The sequence below is a fragment of the Tursiops truncatus genome, chromosome 4 (genome assembly GCF_011762595.2).
Source record: "Tursiops truncatus isolate mTurTru1 chromosome 4, mTurTru1.mat.Y, whole genome shotgun sequence".
Taxonomy (NCBI): Eukaryota; Metazoa; Chordata; class Mammalia; order Artiodactyla; family Delphinidae; genus Tursiops; species Tursiops truncatus.
The window spans coordinates 2,032,174-2,051,079 of NC_047037.1; the positions used below are offsets into that span (position 1 = coordinate 2,032,174).

The 18,906-nt window shown below is 38.4% G+C and overlaps 1 long non-coding RNA gene across 1 annotated transcript; it reads right to left on the reverse strand.

The window, feature by feature from the left end:
- Window positions 1–6,724: 6,724 nt before the first annotated feature.
- LOC141278438 (uncharacterized) lies at window positions 6,725–13,478 on the reverse strand. Its single transcript, XR_012331189.1, has 3 exons — window positions 13,462–13,478; window positions 10,803–10,859; window positions 6,725–6,777 (listed from the first exon to the last, which is right to left on the reverse strand). It is a non-coding gene; the product is annotated as an uncharacterized lncRNA (long non-coding RNA).
- Between the last annotated feature and the right edge of the window lie 5,428 nt (window positions 13,479–18,906).

Below are 18,906 nucleotides of genomic sequence, written 5' to 3' on the forward strand. Positions count from 1 at the left end.
CCCACACTTTAAGTAATGAACTGGGCTTCCCTGGTGGCACAGTGGTTAAGAATCCACCTGCCAATGCAAGGGACATGGGTTCGAGCCCTGGTCCAGGAAGATTCCACATGCCGCGGAGTAACTAAGCCCATGCGCCACAACTACTGAGCCTGCACTCTAAAGCCTGCAAGCCACAACGACTGAGCCTGCGCCTAGAGCTGGTGCTCCGTAACAAGAGAAGCCACTGCAATGAGAAGCCCGTGCACTGCAATGAAGAGTAGCCCCCGCTCGCCACAACTAAAGAAAGCCCACACAGAGCAACGAAGACCCAATGCAGTCAAAAATAAATAAATTTATAAAAAAGAAAAAGAAAACATCAGACCTGTAACCAAATAATTACATTCAATGTTATATTGTGATAAAACGCATTTAGAGATGTTACCAACACTTCTATATACAGCCCTGTCTGGTTTCTTTCTTACATCACATCACAAAACAGCAAGAACAAGATAACAAGAACAACAAAGAACAAAAAAGTCAATGTCACCAATAACATCTGTGTTGTTAAACCCAATGAGTATCTTTCAGATCTTATTGTAACAAATATTATTTGACCTAATGGACCGCTTCCTCCATCTTGAAACACTCTCTTCTTGGGTCTACTGCATACCACATTCTTTGGTTTTCCAACTACATCTCTGTTTCTTTTTAATCTCTTTTGCAACATCATCTCCTCTTGCCAACCATAAAATGTGGCGACTTCTCCAAGGTTTGGTCCTGTGCTTACGGAAGCACAGGACCAAACCTTCTTTGTACTCTCCTAGGCAATACCATTCACCCTCTGCCTTCAGTCACCTTCAGGGTGCCAAGAACACTCAAATGATCGCTCCAGGCAGAATTCTTCCTCTACAACCCAAGTGTAATGCTTGTCTCTCCCAGGTGCCCGTGTAGAGTTAGCTGCACCCTTGCTGGGCACTTCCTTGGTAAGTCTGTGTCTGTATCTGCCAGTGAGGACCTGTGCATTATTCAGCTGTGTGTGTTCAGTGTTTGACAAGGCGTCTGGCACATGGTGTGGGTTCACAGTTTGTTCAGATGGAATTGACTGGAATTAGGGCAGGGCTTGGGGGCAGAAGGCATGGCACCATTCCACATACTGGGGTGCTGCTGGGTCATTCTGCCTTGGCAGATGAGCTAAGATAGCTCACTGCGGGAACAACTTTTCCGACGATAATCTCTTAATTATAATCTCTTAAAAGGAGGACAAAATGTATACATGGGATTTAACATGGCTGATTTTTATTTTATTTTTTCTGTTATTTTTGTATTATCAGAGTTTTCTGCAATGTATATATACTACGTTTATAATTGGTTTTTATAATTTTTTATTTGGCTGCACCACACGGCATGTGGGATCTTAGTTTCCTGACCAGGGACGGAACCTGTGCCCCCTGTAGTGGAAGCACAGAGTCTAAATCATTGGATCCCTCCAGAGAAGTCCCATTTGGGGATTTTTAACAATTTCTTTTGAGGTCTGCTCTATGTATTGATAGGACAAAAGAGAGAAAAGTATGTGTGTATGATACACACACACAGAGTCAGTGTAGTGAAATGAAAAAGAGGAATGTGAATTTCTAGCAGAAATTCTAGGAGTTGGAATCCAAGGGGTTAGAACACGTTTTTCTTCAATAAAAGTATTGCCCAAATTCTTCAATAAGCGGTTGCCCAAACTGCCTTTGTTTCTAAGTGACTTTTAGGGAGAAATAGGACAAAGAGAAATTATTTACTCAAATGGCCTGTCACTCCTGATTTTCAAGAATTAAACACAAAAATGTATTTTTACATAATAAATTTGATAGTAACATATGCTCTCCTGCATTCTAACTCAGACTACAATCTTTGATGAGTAGACACTGACATCCTAGTCAAGCCATTCAAGCCATCAAAATAAGCAACTCCTTATGAAAATGAAAATTGAATATTACATTGGAGAAATTGAAAGCATGTTTTATCAAAGGCAATTTGTCTGTTACCTGACAGCCTTGGAAAACAACAGGAAAATTACATCTCACATTAAAATGAAAAGGCAGCAGCTTCTTTAAACATTACAGTAATAAGGGAACCTTGGGTCATTAAAAAAACCCCTGTTTATTCTATATGCTGGCACTGTATGACTTCTTCTCTCCTGTGTTCCCCTAGGGGGTGGGGTGGGAAGGGCATATTTCTGCACTAGTTAATGGATCATAGAAGAAAGGAGTACCACTTTCTTCCTTTTAAAAAATTCTTCCTTTATCGGTAAAAAAAAAAGAGTGATTCTACGAAGCAGTCTCAAGGGCTATCAAAGTGGTAAAGCCATCAGGTGTGTCAGGAAAAAAACGAGTGATTCTACGAAGCAATCTCAAGGGCCATCAAAGTGGTGAAGCCATCAGGTATGTCAGGCAACAGGCAGCTCCCTCCTTCAGGGCAGAGCCAGTGGTTCCCATGCCTTCCAGCCCTGCGTCAGCCCTCTGACGTTATTCCTCGTGTGTTTGGCCCGTGTGAGCTGGATTCGTGTAGGGAATTCACACCCTAGATTCTCGGATATGGTACCAAGAATTCCCTAACTACACATTTATTTGCGGAACTTTTTAGCCTCTGCCCACTGTGATAAGGAAAGCAGCCATGAATTCTGGTCATGCTTTGGGTGGAACAATCATGCTCATGTCTATCTTGGTTATGTCTGTTAAATCACCAGGAGTATAACGGAAAAATTAGTCCAATATGTGGCACATCTAGTGAAAGTACTTCTATAATGCTTGAGTCAGGTTAACACTATCAGTACTACTCGTAGCCAGTGCTGCTTGTGTACTGCAAAGATTTGCTTATTGTACTGCAGCAGTTTAACATCATTTTCTGAATATTAAAATATATTCAGTTTTCTTTTTAAATGGACCATCTAGAGGAAAAGCATAGTTATTAACCCAATAACTAGTTCTTTAACGCCAATATTTCAGAGAGCTCAAGTTTCACTAAAGCACTCTATGGTGTAGAAATAAATTTTATGCGAACCGAATGAATCTTAGATTCTCTGCAAGGGTTTTAATAACTAAAATAATAGAAAAAAGACTTCACAATAACATAGGAGTGACTCCAGAAACTGAAAAAAAAGGGTAGTTCTAGAATAATGCCTAAAATCAAGTGTACTTAACCAATTTATGCTTTTCTTATGTTCTTCAACTAAATGAACTTCACTGATTATGACATTTGATCACTACCTTTAACTCAGAGCTTCAGTGGGTGAAACATTTCGCTTCTGAGTTCTGGGAAGACTGATCCACATGTAAGTGGTCTGCAGTTCAATTTGTGGACCTGCAAGTGCAGTGGAGTAGAGAGATGCAGAGCTCTGACACTTTCCAGCTATGTGGTCTCAGAAACTCAGTTTCCTAAAATATAATTTGGGAAAACAACGCTTTCTTCTAGTACAAGAAATCCTAATATATAAAGGTGTTAGTTCCCTTCCTAAGTGCTTCACATACATTTTAGGTTAGCACTGGGTAAAGTTATCTCCTTTCATAGATGCTGTATGTTTCCTCTAATGGAACAATTAGCTACATGCGTCACAAACGTCCCTTGATGATACTATAAGAACATTTCAGTGAGCACTAAAAGCAAGACCCCTTTTTTGGATAGCCTACAACTATATGTGAAAAAAAAAATACTAAAAATAATGCCATTTTTGATTGCTGATGTCATGGGCATTGGCAAGAATATTGAAGCTGTACATCAAAAAGATATTTTGGGGATAAGTCAGCAAAAGAATAAAGCAGAGCTCTGGAGCTCTCGTGAAATTGAGAGATCTCTTTTGTATCAAAGTATATTTATGAGATAATATTTCAACAGAAATGGAGAAAAAATGGAAATCCATTGCCGTTATATTACTATTGTGTTGAAGTGGCAATCTTATAATGAAATCTAAAATTCCAGCTCTCATATCCTAAAGTGGATGCCTGCTTGCTTTAATCTTGGTTATCGTTATATTGCTAAAGCAATCATTGAAATTAGCTTTGGCATTTACAAAAAGGCAAGATGGGTCTACTCTTCCCTCCTGCCTTTACATAATCCCCTCCCTCTAGCTCGATGATGCCCTTGACAACAAAAGTTCAAGAACACCCAACTGCAACCAGACATTTGGTAATCACAGTTTTCGCTAATTGAGTCTTACTAAGTCACATAGGAGTTGTTAATTCTGGTTCAGCTCACCCAGACCACACCCTCTGAGACCTCTCAGGCACATGAAGTAAAAAGATTTATTTACCAGTGCTTCTCTTATCTTGAAACTGAGCCTGAATGTGACCCTGTGCAAGGCCCCAACCTCGCAGGGTCTATGCTTCTTTATTTGCACAACAAGTGTCTTCAACTAGTACACACTACAGATCCCTTTGAGCGCCAATATTTTATGACTGCTATAGTCTTTAAGTTGTTTCTTAAACTTCTGTTATTCAGATTCCACTGGCATGAATTTTGCCTTGTTGGCAAGCAACTTCCATTCTTCATGTATTAGTTTTATTTAGGTCAGCACACTTTTTTGTTTGTTTTTTACCTGAATAAATACGTTTAAGATGGACAAGTTATAACACTCCTATAAGTGATAAATCAGCTTCACTTACCACAAATATAAGGTAAACTGTAAAAATAAAAAGGATTGGGAAAAAAACCCAGTGCAATTGAATCCTGGTTAGGCCACTATCCTTAGTGGCCTAAAGATAGCTGTAAGTCTCAGGGCTGATCTCTTTGTTAAAAACAGCTACAGAAGATGGAATATCACCACACAGCCATTCTTGTCAAGAGAATCAAAATTTTGGAGGAGACGTGAAAGGAGAATAAAATACTTTCCTCACTATAAGATTTAATATGGTACCACCACTGATGTAGATCTCATTGCTGGGATAACTTCTGTGACTATTAAAAGGCTGTGTTACATTTCAGACTCAACCGCCAGATCAGGTTGGGCAAATTCTTCAGTTGTCAAAATATCTTGACTATATTCACATACTTATTCTCAAAAATGAACACTATATCAACTTGAATCACTTAACTTTTTTCCCCTAAGTTTTATGCCATAGTCATTATTAGCAATACTTAATTAGTATAAAATACTTTGCTCTCCAGAATATAAACTGCAACAATAAATTAATAGAATTATTCCAGTTTTCATTTAAATTTGGACAAAAAGAGCTAGCTCGGAGTTAAGAAAAAACAACAACATAAACACAAAACAGAAGAATGTTGTGTTCAATTTTAAAATATTCAGTTGAATGAAACTATCCCAGCAGAGAAAAAAAACAAATTTATCATGTCATAAAAAATACGTTAAATTGGAAATGAATTAGAAAAAGAAATACAGTTATTTGGAACGGCTATAGGAATTCTGCTTTAAAGTAACCAATTGAATTTACCCAGTAGGTTCACTTGAAGATAAATTAAAATGTGATTATATGAGAAATTTATAGTTAAGTAGCATTACATTAATTCCTTATTTTTTCCTAGTACACTTTAATATGTTTTTCTTTCCTATTCTTTGTACATACTTATCTTCCCAATAAAAAATAATAAATAATGAAGGAAGTGATGGGTAAATGAAATTTTATTTTCACTATAATTAGATTTCCCCTCTCAGAAATCGTCCATCTTCTTAAATCACTGTGAATTAAACTATAAGTGTTTCCTTTATTGCAAAATTCCATGCAAAGCATGCTAATCCTTTCTCAGGAAATCTCAGGATCATTCTGGTATAGCTGTGTTTACCCAAACTTTGCCAACAGTTTGAGAACATGATTTTTAAGAGGATCTACACAAGTCTTGGACTTGCGGAGATATCAGTAAATTTGGGCAATTCTTCCTTCCCCAAGTGCTTCTTCACCTACCTGAGTACCAAAGTTCTGCATTAACCCCCATCCCGGGAGGAAGAGAATTTTCTCATATGCTAACTACTGAATTACACAGGTTATTTCATTTAGTTTTCAGAATAACCCTGCAGTCTGGGTATTAGTACCCACACTTTACTCAAGAGGCCAGTGAGCCTACATGCCTCACCCAAGGCCACATCTAATAATGGAAACTCAAGCTCAGTCCCCTTCCTCTCTATACCCAGGGCATTCGTCATGCTTCCTCCTCAGACATCATTGTTTACCAAAATCACTCTTCTTCTTCTTTCTGTATTTCAGGAGTTAGAAAACTATAACCTGTAGCACAAATGTTCCCTGTGCTTGTCTTTACAAAGTTTTATTGGAATACACACCCACGTGTTTACATATTGTCTGTGGCTCCTTTTTTGACACAACAGCAAAGCTGAGTAGCTGGGACAGAGGCTGTGGGTCCACAGAGCCTAAAATGTTTATTATTTAGCCCTTTCCAGAAAAGGTTTGCCAGCCTCTGCCCTATTCCATCTACATGTTAGCTGAGAGAAAATAAGGCTATCTGTACAAGATGTATGTAAAAGAACAATTTGCAGAAAGATTTATATATATATATATATATATATATATATATATATATATATATATATATATATATAGTATGACTCTGTTTTCGGAAGAAAGTTAACATTTGCTTCTATGTATACATATAAATACTTGCAAAGTTCATATGCCAAACTGTGGTTATATCTGAGGCATCAGATTATATAGGGAAACTTTCACGATATTTTAAATATTTAAATTACTTCAATATCTGCTTATGTGAATTTCTTTATTTCTTCTTTCTTTACTCACCAGGTATGGGTCCTCAGGCAGTTCCCTTCATCTCTGCAGGGCTCTATTTTATCTGTAAAATGAGGAGCTGGGTTAGGCAATCTTTCAAATTCCTTATAATTCTAACCCCCGCCGCTGTATTTAATGCAGCCGCCCAATTTCCTAGGATCATTTAATTTTGATAACTACCAATCATAGGGAAAGATGTTTGCAGGGGAAAACTATAATTTAAAATTTTCCATTTGTCATTTTTATTAGAAGTAACCTTCACAGACAACTCACTCTTCTCAGACCATTTCACTAGAATCTCTTTCACGAGAATAGTCACAGGAATTCTAAGATACCACCGTATTTATAACTCAGTCTAAAATTAATTTCTCATCAGAGAGCATAGCCAACTGTGATTCTTGGGGACAAAGGTTCTCTACCCCGATTTCAAGTTTGTTTTCTCTAAACATGATCTTTTTTGGTTCCCATTCTATGACTTATGTTTGCATTTGTAATTTGTTGACTTGCTTTTGTAAAGAACAAGACACTGAACTTTTGTCTTCAGAATGCTCATATCCTAGAAGTTCCCATTTCCTCTAAATTTGATTTTGTTTTTAGTTTTATTTTAAAAGCAACATTACAAATCTCAAAAATCATTAAATATATATTCCTATTTTATATCAAATATAAAGTACAGAACATATTTTTGTAATCATTTTGTGACGAAATTATGAAAGTTAAAATCAAAACAAGTACCCAGTAAAAGTGACCTATGGAGAGGATGGACACAGTCCCAGCTAGTGGAGGTGTACATCAGTATGATTTTCTGGGGGGATATTTTCAGTCATATATTCAAAGCCTCAGGAGTTTAGCCAAGAAATTTCACTTTTATGAGTGTACCCTAAGCAAATAATTAAAATTAAGGAAAAGGTAGACATCCCACTATTTATAAAAATGAAGAACTAGTAAACAAATGTATGTAAACAGTGGCTTGCTTAAGGCAACTGAGATGCAACAATGTTATTAAGTACTATGCAACCATTAAAATTATAATATAAAAACAATGTATAAAAGATCATGGGGAAATGTTGGTTCTAAAAAGTAGAAAATGGCTGTAAAATAATGCATATAATAGGATTCCATTTCTTGTGAAAATGTATATGTGTAAAGATTTTTATGTATGTCAGAAAGCAACTGGGAGGATTCCAGCCAAAATGTCAATACTGGCTACCACTTGGCGAAAGAATTATAGTAAATTTTTGGATCTTTCGGTAAATTTGCAATCTTTCTGCATTGACCACATATTATATTATCATAAGAATTATTTAGGGGCAGCAAATTATAGTTATAAACGTAACTGTAAAGTCTCTAGATTATGTCTACCCATATGATCAGAACTTCATGGAATCAATCATTTCAATGATTCAGGAAGCGTATCATTTTAACTGAATCTAAGTAAACAGTTGTTTTTTTTTGTTTGTTTGTTTTTTTGCGGTACGCGGGCCTCTCACTGTTGTGGCCTCTCCCGTGGCGGAGCACAGGCTCCGGACGCGCAGGCTCAGCGGCCATGGCTCACGGGCCCAGCCGCTCCGCGGCATGTGGGATCCTCCCGGACCGGGGCATGAACCCGTGTCCCCTGCATCGGCAGGCGGACTCTCAACCACTGTGCCACCAGGGAAGCCCTCATTCTTTTTCTTAGGGCAGTAGGTCATTCATTTCTGAGCTCTTTTTAAAATAACTTATAATATTGTACTTATTTGCTTTTTACTTGGTTTTGATGCACCTGCCGATTCAATTGTAAGCTCCATGAGGGCAGGAGTCATATCTTTTTGCTTCATTTGGCACAGATCTCATTAAATACTTCAGCGAGACTAGGTAAAAGAACAAAACAACTAAAGCTTTGCAACATCTTAAAATCAAAAGTCATTAGATTGGTTGGTCGGTTCCTGTAATCTCTAATGGCCCAAGTTTGGCAAAACGTTTCCCGCAATTAACCTCTCAGAACTTACAGAACCCAACCACATGAAAGCAGAGTGTACTATATCAACCTCCAGTGTATTTATGGACACCAAGACCATCAATCTTGATGATCTAGGGAAAGTTAATCTTTACCCGCACACTGCCCATTATTTAATTTTATGCCTTTAAAAGATTACATCTGATAAATCAGCCATAATCAAAACTTTGAACTCCAAATATAATTAACCAGAGGCACCCCAGTACCATTTAGGTGAAAGTCAAAGTGCAGGAAGTTCACACTGAGAATGCTGCAATCTGAGTGGAATGGAAGTGCATGATTAGACATTGGTCAGCCATGTCTAGAGAGGAGAGTCTAATTCAGGAAATATTACGCACGCGCACGCATGTGTGTGTATGTATAAAATGCTGATTGTGCAGAACTCTGTCTTTACATCACCTATAAAGACAGGCTTCCAAAGCAAATTAATAGTGTAAGCAACATGTTTTTCAAACACCTCTGTGTGAATCATTTTTTTCTAAGCAATAATTCAATTTCATGGAGAGCTTTTCTAAAGGACTTTATTTGTCAAGCTCTGAATACACTGCCTTTAGTAAAAATATTCTATTTCTTTAAAACTAACTGATAGCTGAGCTTTCTCCATTGTTTGGGCTAGTCTTCCTCCAGTAGGTTGGAATGAATTAAAGTTCATCATCTCCTTAAAATATAAAAGCAAGCACAAATACAATTTAAAGGCCAAGAAACTGAAACAAAAGAAGTTCTCATTTTTCCTTTGAAGCTGCTCTCAATACCATAGGATCCACGAATGAGGAAGCCTTTCCTACACCAAGTGATCAAAACAAAAATCGAAGGGGAAAGTTACTCAATTATCTGGTAAATTCAGTCAGTGAGGAAAGCCAACCTAGATTAATTGAGGCTCCATTTTAAGTACCGATTTTTGCTTATGATGTTTCTAAGAGATTAGGGATTTAAAATTCAGTCTCTAGAATAAGCATTTTTGTCTTAAATTAAAAGTTATAAAATAAGTCGATCAAAACCCAACTCCCATTCTCAAATGTAATTTGAAAAATTACGGAGACAACCACAAGTCACTTAACAATGGAATATCTTACTTTAAGTCATAATCAGTACACAAGAGTGCTTATGGCAAAAGATCCCTAAAATGTCTCTTCCCTACTGGTTTATAAATGCCAGGGGAACTGGTTTGCATGCTGAAGGCAACAAGCATGGAAGTTTCCGGCAGAAAGTCTTATAAAGCTTAAATGTAGCAGTGGGACCATTCCGACTCAGCCCATAAGCTTCAAGGTTAGAAGCTAACGTTTCAATGATCTACCTGATCATCAGTGGTGAATCACTGTGGAAACTGCAACAATGTCCTGGTATTTGGGCTAAATGGTGGGGAGTGCCACCATGAAATACTGCTTCATGGAGAGCTAACAATGAAGGCTCATATACTAACGATATGGTTACTTCAAGGCTTAGTAATTTGTTCTACATTCAATCAATTTACATGGACTTTAGCTGGTTATTGGTCATTAAGGAGATTTTTCCCTCAGGATTCTGAGTAAGGTCAAAGGAAGAATTGCGCTGAGCGAGTATTTTATTTTGTATGTAAAGACAAATAACACTATATTTTGTTGAATAATTGAAAGAATTCTATCCTCTTAAAATGCTGATGGCAAAACCCTCAGCCAAAAGAAGGGTTTAATTATCTTCCCTGAGATGCACACAAGTATTAAACAAATCAACAGGTATTAGACATATACTGAAAATTTCATCACAATATAACCCGATACTACAAATGGCATTATTTCGTTCTTTTTTATGGCTGAGTAAGCAACATGGATGGACCTATAGATTGTCATACTGGATGAAGTTAAGTCAGACAGAGAAGGACAAAAATCATATATCACTTATATGTGGAATCTAAAGAAATGGTACAAATGAACTTATCTACAAAACAGAAATAGAGTCATAGATGTATTGATAGTAAACAATCTTCTTATTGGTACCAGAGGAGAAGGGGGGAGATAAATTCAGAGATTGGGATTGACATATACATACTACTATATATAAAATAGATAACTAATACACACTACTATATATAAAATAGATAACTAATAAGGACCTACTGTATAGCACAGGGAACTCTTCTCAGTACTCTGTAATGATCCATATGGGAAAAGAATCTAAAAAAGAGTGGACACAGGTGTATGTATAACTGATTCACTTTGCTGTACACCTGAAACTAATACAACATTGTAAATCAACTATACTCCAATAAAAATTTTTAAAAAACACCTTGCTACTAAGAGCATCTATTGCTCTGAGACAGAGTCCCAACTTTTAAACAGGTGGCAAGAATCTAGTAGGTTCAACCTTCTTCTCCCTTTACACCTGCTTTCTATATTCTGGAAAGTTTTCTATCAATGTCCAAACCATATTTTTGCACATATTAAGGTCCTTTATTTTAGACATTCGGTGTTGCAAACTGGTGAGCTACAGGTCAAATTGTGCACACAGATATGTTTTTGAGCCAGTACTCTTTAAGGCTGAATTTCAGTGCTTTTAGATGGGTCTATCTCTTTGGCTTCTCAGAGGCTCCCCTCTCCCCCACTGCCTATACCAGCTGTTTGGAAGCTTTCTCACACTGACAGTGCCTACCCCGCCTCTCATGGTTTGTTTTCCTATCTTAGGAGAGTGCCTAGCATGTGTCAGTCCTCTGCCACCAGCCTGTTGCCAGCAGGAAATTAATCTCTTGGCCCCTTTGAAACCTCTTCCTGCACATTGGGCTCTGAATCAAGAAAACTGCCAAGAGTTGGGCATGTTTCCCAGGATGATGATAGTGATTATTTACTGTCACCATGGACTGGTAAAATTAAACTTTCTTCCCATAGCATTTAATGATAATCATGGAATACTGGACATAGCACTGCCCACACCCTCCTAGATCCCTTTCAGAGCTTTGCACACACCAGCTCCCCAGGTGTGTTCACTCCAAACAGCCAGCACCTGTGACTCTTTGTGGGCTGATCATCAGATACAGGAGTAATAAATATGGTGCCGTGACTCCGGGTACGTCCTACATTAGTTCCAGAGCTCCCCAGCAGGACAGGACCTAAGTTACTCTCCAGCGTACTTTTCTTGATACGACCCCTTTGTTAGTCTCCTTCTCTTTCCTGTCCTACCCCTCCCCAGCTCTTCCTCTTACTTTCCCCCAATCCTCACCATAAGCTCTGCTTCTGGGAAGCCTACTTAAGACAGCTCATTTCCTAAATGGGAAGGGACTCTTCTAGAGACCCCGTAGTGTTCCCATAAAACAAGGTGACTCAAGTTGGAACTTCTGCGAGTTACAATCTCTGTACTATCTCTGCACATGCAATGCACTTTGAATTCTCAAGGGCCCTCAGTACATAAATCAGTTACCACAAGGATGCTTGAGGCTGACAGCAGAATCATCCATCAAATGCATGCCTGGTACTTGGCAACAGGTACTTCCAGGACATGCTAAATTTGCAATAATGTGCAAAAATTCCTGTTGCTGTCAAGGAACTATGGGACACCTTACCAGTTCGTCTCTCTTTTTTTTAATTTACCAAATGACAGGATTAATTTACAAACTGAAATCTCAAACCTCAATATGGTTGTGAATTTTAACTTTGGAATCATATTTCTGAAACGATGACTTTTAATTTGTTACTCTTGAGAACTGCTTTTTGGCAAAAGCAGAACGAATAAGCGTTAACGATGTAGCCTCGGGTTCAGAAACGGGTGTTATGAGTTTCTAATACATGAAGTATTTAAAGGCTGATGAGACAGTACATTATATCTGCATGGTAATTTAGTTCAGAAGTTCACAATTATTTTATTTGCAATATTAATTGCTTTTGTCTCTCAATAAATGACTCTGTAGGAAGTGGAATTCAATTTCATTCATTTTCAATAATCGAGATTGCTTTGAACCAGCTCAATAACTCTCACTCCTCTTGGCCTCCGATGTATTGCTGGTGGTAGCACATAAATAATCTCAGTTTTCCTTTTAGATTCCTAAGCAGAGCTGGCTTTTGGCAAAAGAGCTAAGGAGACACGGTTAGCTGTCCACACCCCAGCCCTTTGCTTTATGGCCTGTTCAGCATCCACAGTCCCCCTGCTTCTCAGCTTCTCACACTGTGGTCACCCCTGCCCCCTCTCTCCCGCCAAGGGCAAGTGGTAGGAGAAAGTGATTCACACACCTGGGATCTCGAGCCCCTTGCCTTTGCTCATCCTGTGCCTCTGCCTGAGGTGGCCTCTGCCTATACATCCAAATGCACCAAGAAGTGAGCTGGTGGGTCAAATCAAAGACCGCCATCTCCGCAGAGCCCCTGCAGCTCTGCCTGGGGTAGGAGGGAACATGTGGCCCCCCGGGCTCCTCTGCACCCCTCCCACCCTCCTTCAGCTCCTCCACTGGCTTACAGGTTTTCACATGCCTCTCTCCTCCACTAGACAACTGGCTTCTCAAGGTCACAAAGAACAAACCATTTATCTACATATTTCATGTAACGCTTAGCTATGCTCCTTGTTCCAAAAAAGTCTGAATTCAGAGAAAGACAAATACCACATGATATCGCTTATATGTGGGATTAAAAAAATGATACAAATGAACTTATTTACAAAACAGAAACAGACTCACAGACCTAGAGAACGAATTTATGGTTACCAGAGGGGAAGGGTTGGGGGGAGGGACAGACTGGGAGTTTGGAATTAACATACACACACCACTATATATAATATAGATAATCAACAAGGACCTACTGTATGACACAGGGAACTCTGCTTCATATTCTGCAATAACCTAAATGGGAACAGAATATGAAAAAGAACAGATACATGTGTATGTAGAACTGAATCACTTTGCTGTACACAAACTAATACAACATTGTTAATCAACTATATGCCGATATAAAATAAAAATTAAAGAATGTATATATATGTATAACTGAATCACTTTTCTGTACAGCAGAAATTAATACATTGTAAATCAACTCTACTTCAATTTAAAAAATTAAAATTGGGGAGAAAATAAAGTTTTAACTTGTTTAAAAAAAAAGTCTAAATGAATAAATAAACCAATGGATGAATTAATAAGCAGTGCGTTAAGAGCGGCTTTCTGTGTTTTAGCCCCATGAAACTACTTTAGTTTCTGCAGCACAAGTTTCACTAACTCACCTCAGAGCCTTTGTTTATCCACAGATCCCAGTCTTGATTGGGTTGTACTGGTTCTGTGTCCCTGTGGACCCCCACCCAGCCCCTATTAAACTGAGGACCCCTCAAGGGCAAGGACAGTGGCATCCACGCCCAAAGTAGGAGCTCGACCGTATCTGTGGGATGAACGGGGTCATGGTGCCCTGTGGCTCCATTAGGTTTCCTTTCCAAAATTTATACTTCAAAAGATTCCAGGCAGGGTGTTTCATGAACAAGAGCAAAACAAAAACACAGTAAGAGCCACACCACTTTTATTGGACTTGCTACATGCCAGACACTATTCTAAGCACTTTACGAATATTAACTCATCGAGTTCCCACAACCCTTTGCGATGGGTGCTATTACCACCCCACTTTATCCATGAGGAGAAAAACACCAGGAAATGAAGCGACTTACCTGAATTTATTGACAGTCTCCCTTATAAAAGCCTGGTAATGGTGTCAGGACATTAAAAGGGACAGCTGATGTTGAGACAGGGAGCACCATCACAGCGTAAACCAACACATGGCTTCCCTTGTTGATAAAGTTTTAAACTGGGGGGGAGGGGTCAGTTGAGTTAAACAGGGGACTTAGTGATTTCCTAATTTTCATTGCAGATCCTCTCTTTTGGCCCTGATGCTCTTTTCTTATCCACATTTCCAGTATTCTCTTGGACATTTTCCTATGGTTTGATAACTCACACTCATTATGTCCACAAACAACTCATTCCTCTCCAGTTTCTGCTTCTAATCACTTCTCCAGTTCTGTGAATGGAATTATCATTAATCTAGTTATCCTGATTTGAATCACTGACCTTTTGCCTCTTTTGCTCTCCTCTTCCAACTGTCCTAGAGTGTTTTTCATTCCTTTCCTCACAGCTGTCCCATCCTTCCACACCCACTGTCTGTAAGCAGCTTTAGTTTTTTCCTTCCTCTCACCCCTGAAATGACAGCATCCCACCTTCTTGCAATACCTTTACATCCATCCTGTTCTAAGATATTTTGCCTACAGCCGCCTGATTTTTCTTCCTAGAGAGCAGTTCTACCCTAGCACCTTACTCCAAGGTTTCTAGTAGCTCTCCTGCTCTACTGAAGCCCACATGACTTCTTCTACCTGACAGTCAAGGTTGTTGGTGGTTGGTGGAGACACCTAACACTCATTCTCCACACCACATTTCCATAGAAGAAATTTCACTTCTGGTCCCTCCTTCAAGAGAGAGCAGTGTCAGAGAGAACATTCATTTCTGCCCAGTCTGGTAAGACTGAGGTAAAGATCTTTGTATACCCGTGATGTAGTCGAGCTTTGGCTGATTTCTGTTATAAGACATCCCTGGTCCCCTCTCTTCCACAGACTCCACCCTTGGGTCTAGAGGCTTGTGGTTGTCGACATGCTCTGTAGACAAATACATGCAAAATTTAGAAAGCCTGACTAAGTTCCTGTTCCAAACTACATCCCCCATGCTAACTTTATTGTAAATTCTGCTGGTAACTTAATTTGTGTCTGACTCCTGTTTCTTTCTGTCAAAATGTTCAGAACCCATAGGTGAAGGAATATGGCTAATGCCTCAAGAACCTCAATAAAAGTCCTCTATAACTTGGCATCAATTTATCTCAAGTCTCTTAACCAACTTTCAAAATGTTGACATGAAGGTTCTTGCCCAAGTTCACTACGGGTTGTCCTCCAAGTGCACCTAGCCCTCCCATGCCCTTATGTCATTGTGCATTCTGACTCTTCAGAGAACACATTTCTCACCTTTTTTTTTTTTTTTTTTGTGCCTGAAAAATCCTGTTTCAGGGACCTTTTAAGATGTTACCTCCTCCAAGATAAAAGTAGTTTCTCATCTGCATGAACTCTCAGCTCACTCATGTTCTCTTCCATGAGTTAGTTCACCTTGACTTATTTTAGTTGTACTTTTGTCTCATTGACTTTTCTTAACTGTAACTTCTTTGAAGTATCTGTTGTCTGATAACACAGAGCTGCTAATGAATTAATAGTCGTATCCTCAAAAATCAATTGAATTGAATATGGGGTCTTATTTTTAAACAGAAAAAAGCTCTATTAGCAATAAATTTTCTTCCTGTACAAATTCAAAGATTTATCACCTGATATTTGCAAATACCCTTATCCTCCTCTCATGTTTCTCATATTTTTAAGCACTTAAGATTCAAAGAGGGTAGACTCTACTTTGATTTTTAGGTACAAAGCATCTTTAGACAGTTCTTCAAAAGTATTTGCAAGCTTCCTTTTTTCATTTCTTTATAAACCTCAGGCCAACACCTGTCTTCTTGCTGCAAAATCTCCCTCTCTCCTACATTTACAAATAGAATGACAATTGTGAGCATTCTCCTCCTCCGTACTTGTACTTTATCTGTGTTTCTCAATACCCCTGACAAGTAGTTGAAACTCTGCTCTATCTCAACACCTGCTTTTCCTCTGTGATGATTAAACATTTTCACTTAAAATTCCACTTCTGCCTTTTCTATGGTCCCACCTAGAAAGGCCTATTCTACCTATGTTAAACACAGCATATCAAAGATACACATTTAACTCTACTTCCTCCCTAAAGGCATAAATCCACAAAGTTAAAGAGAATGGGAGCGGAGATGACAGCAGATGAAAGATATCAACAAAATTTTAGTATCTGGAAAGCATACGGAAAACTTTGCAGACCAGAGAGAATTAAAACAGTAAATTGTAGCTTGAGTCAAAGAGGAGTGGATGGTCAGCAAGAACCAAGCCAGTTTATATGACAAAAGGAAAAGTCATCAAAGAATATGGCATTTTTGTCTAACAGCAATGTTTATACAATCATATGCATAATATTGAATGCTGATTGAATTAAAATTGTGCTAGAGCTATGTTGGAAAATGCGGATGGGAACTGAGTACATGAGTATAATATGAAAGAGTTAAATTTTGATCTTCTATAATTGGATGTCAGTAAATCATTTCTACTACTGAATAATCACAAACAGTGTGAAAAAGTAGATTAGAAACATTAAAACAGAATAAAAGAAAATTGCTGAAAAGTTGAAAACAGTTGCCCCAAGGGAGCAGGAATCATTGCTGGAAAATGCCGGAGCAGGGCATTGCTGCTTTGTCATAAGCCACGCAGAACTATTTGACTTCTCGAACCGAATACAGGTAATACTTTTCCTCTAAAAAGAGACCTCTTCACTCAAGTGTAACAGGACGTAATTTTAATATTTCTGAAATCATGAGCCTTCTGAGAAGTAAAGCTTCATTTAAAAAGTATCACCTCAAAGGACAAATAACAAGTGCTGGAGAGGGTGTGGAGAAAGGGAGAACACTGTTGGTGGGAATGTAAATTGGTGCAGCCACTATGGAAAACGATATGGAGGTTCCTCAGAAAACTAAAAATAGAATTACCATATGATCCAGCAATACCAGTCTTGGGCATATAACCCGACAAAACTGTAATACAAAAAGTTACATGCACCCCTTTGTTCATTGCAGCACTGTTCACAATAGCCAAGACCTGGAAGCAACCTAAATGTCCACTGACAGATGAATAGATAAAGAAGATGTGGTACATATATACAATGGAATACTACTCAGCCATGAAAAAGAACGAAATAATGCCATTTGCATCAACATGGATGGACCTATAGATTATCATACTAAGCAAAGCAAGTCACAAAGAGAAAGACAAATACCCTATGGTATCACTTACATGTGAAATCTAAAATATGACACAAATGAACTTATCTATGAAACAGAAACAGACTCACAGATGTGGGGAACAGACTTGTGGTTGCCAAGGGGGAGAGGGGGTGGCAGAGGGAAAGATTGGAAGTTTGGGATTAGCAGATGCAAAATAGTATATTTAGGAGGGATAAACAACAAGGCCCTACTGTATAGCACAGGGAACTATATTCAATATCCCATGATAAACCATAATGGAAAAGAATACGAAAAAAAATATATTATATATATAACTGAAATACTTTGCTGTACACCAGAAACTAAAACAACATTGTAAATCAGCTATACACTTCAATAAAATTTTTTAAAAATATTAGCTCAAGGGTCTCATCTTTAGGATTGATCCTTTTGTAAAATATTGACCATTTCAGATAACTTTGGTCGTACGGTAATGAAATGTGTCTCCTGTGCTCAAATAAGGCTAACCCTGTGGTGGTGAACATGCCTCCTGCTGGACCCTTTCCCCAGACAGTGTGGAGTGGGTTGGGGCAGAGCTTTCCAGGTTTGATTCTTGCACAGCCATCTCATCATACCATCTGCATGTTGTCACATGAAACTCCATGAGTCGAGAAACTTGACACACTTATATAAGCCTGGCATATGCTCTTCCATCTTTTTGAAGTTCCCTTCCTCATCTGCTTAGAAAACTCTTTTAATTATCCTTAAAAATCCAGAGTAAATATTCTTTCTTCCATGAAGCTTTCCTTCCCCAAATAGTTAAGGATCCTCTTCCTGTTTGCTTGATTCTATTACTTACCATGTCACTCACAACCAGTTACCTCTCTACATGTCTTCCCTTTACTAGACTTTGAGGTCTTTGGGAGAGGGAACTGTGTCTTATTTATTCACAGTGCCAAAAATATTTATCAAATGAACAGATCCAGGAACTTAGGTAGCTCCTATCAAATACCTGAAATGTTCATTAATTCTACAGGAAATCACCGAGAGCCCCACCATCCGCTTATATCTAAAAGTCCAATCAATGTGAAGAAGCTGAGCTAAAATCCCATGCTTTAATTCTCAACACTACATAAGAGGCATTTTGCACAGACAGATGTCACAGAACTACATGTTCAAAGTATGCCCTCTTGCCTTTATGAACCTCAAAGCCTGTCCCAGAAAGTCTGCCAACGTTTTCATGACAAGCATCTCAATTGGAAAAAGAATGGCCAGAATGATGGAAATTAGTAAGGAAAAATTGCTAGTCTAGATCATACATATTCCAAAGTCAACGCTGAAATTCTCGAAACTCTAAATCAATATTTGGTGGACTTTTGACAATTCTCTGTCC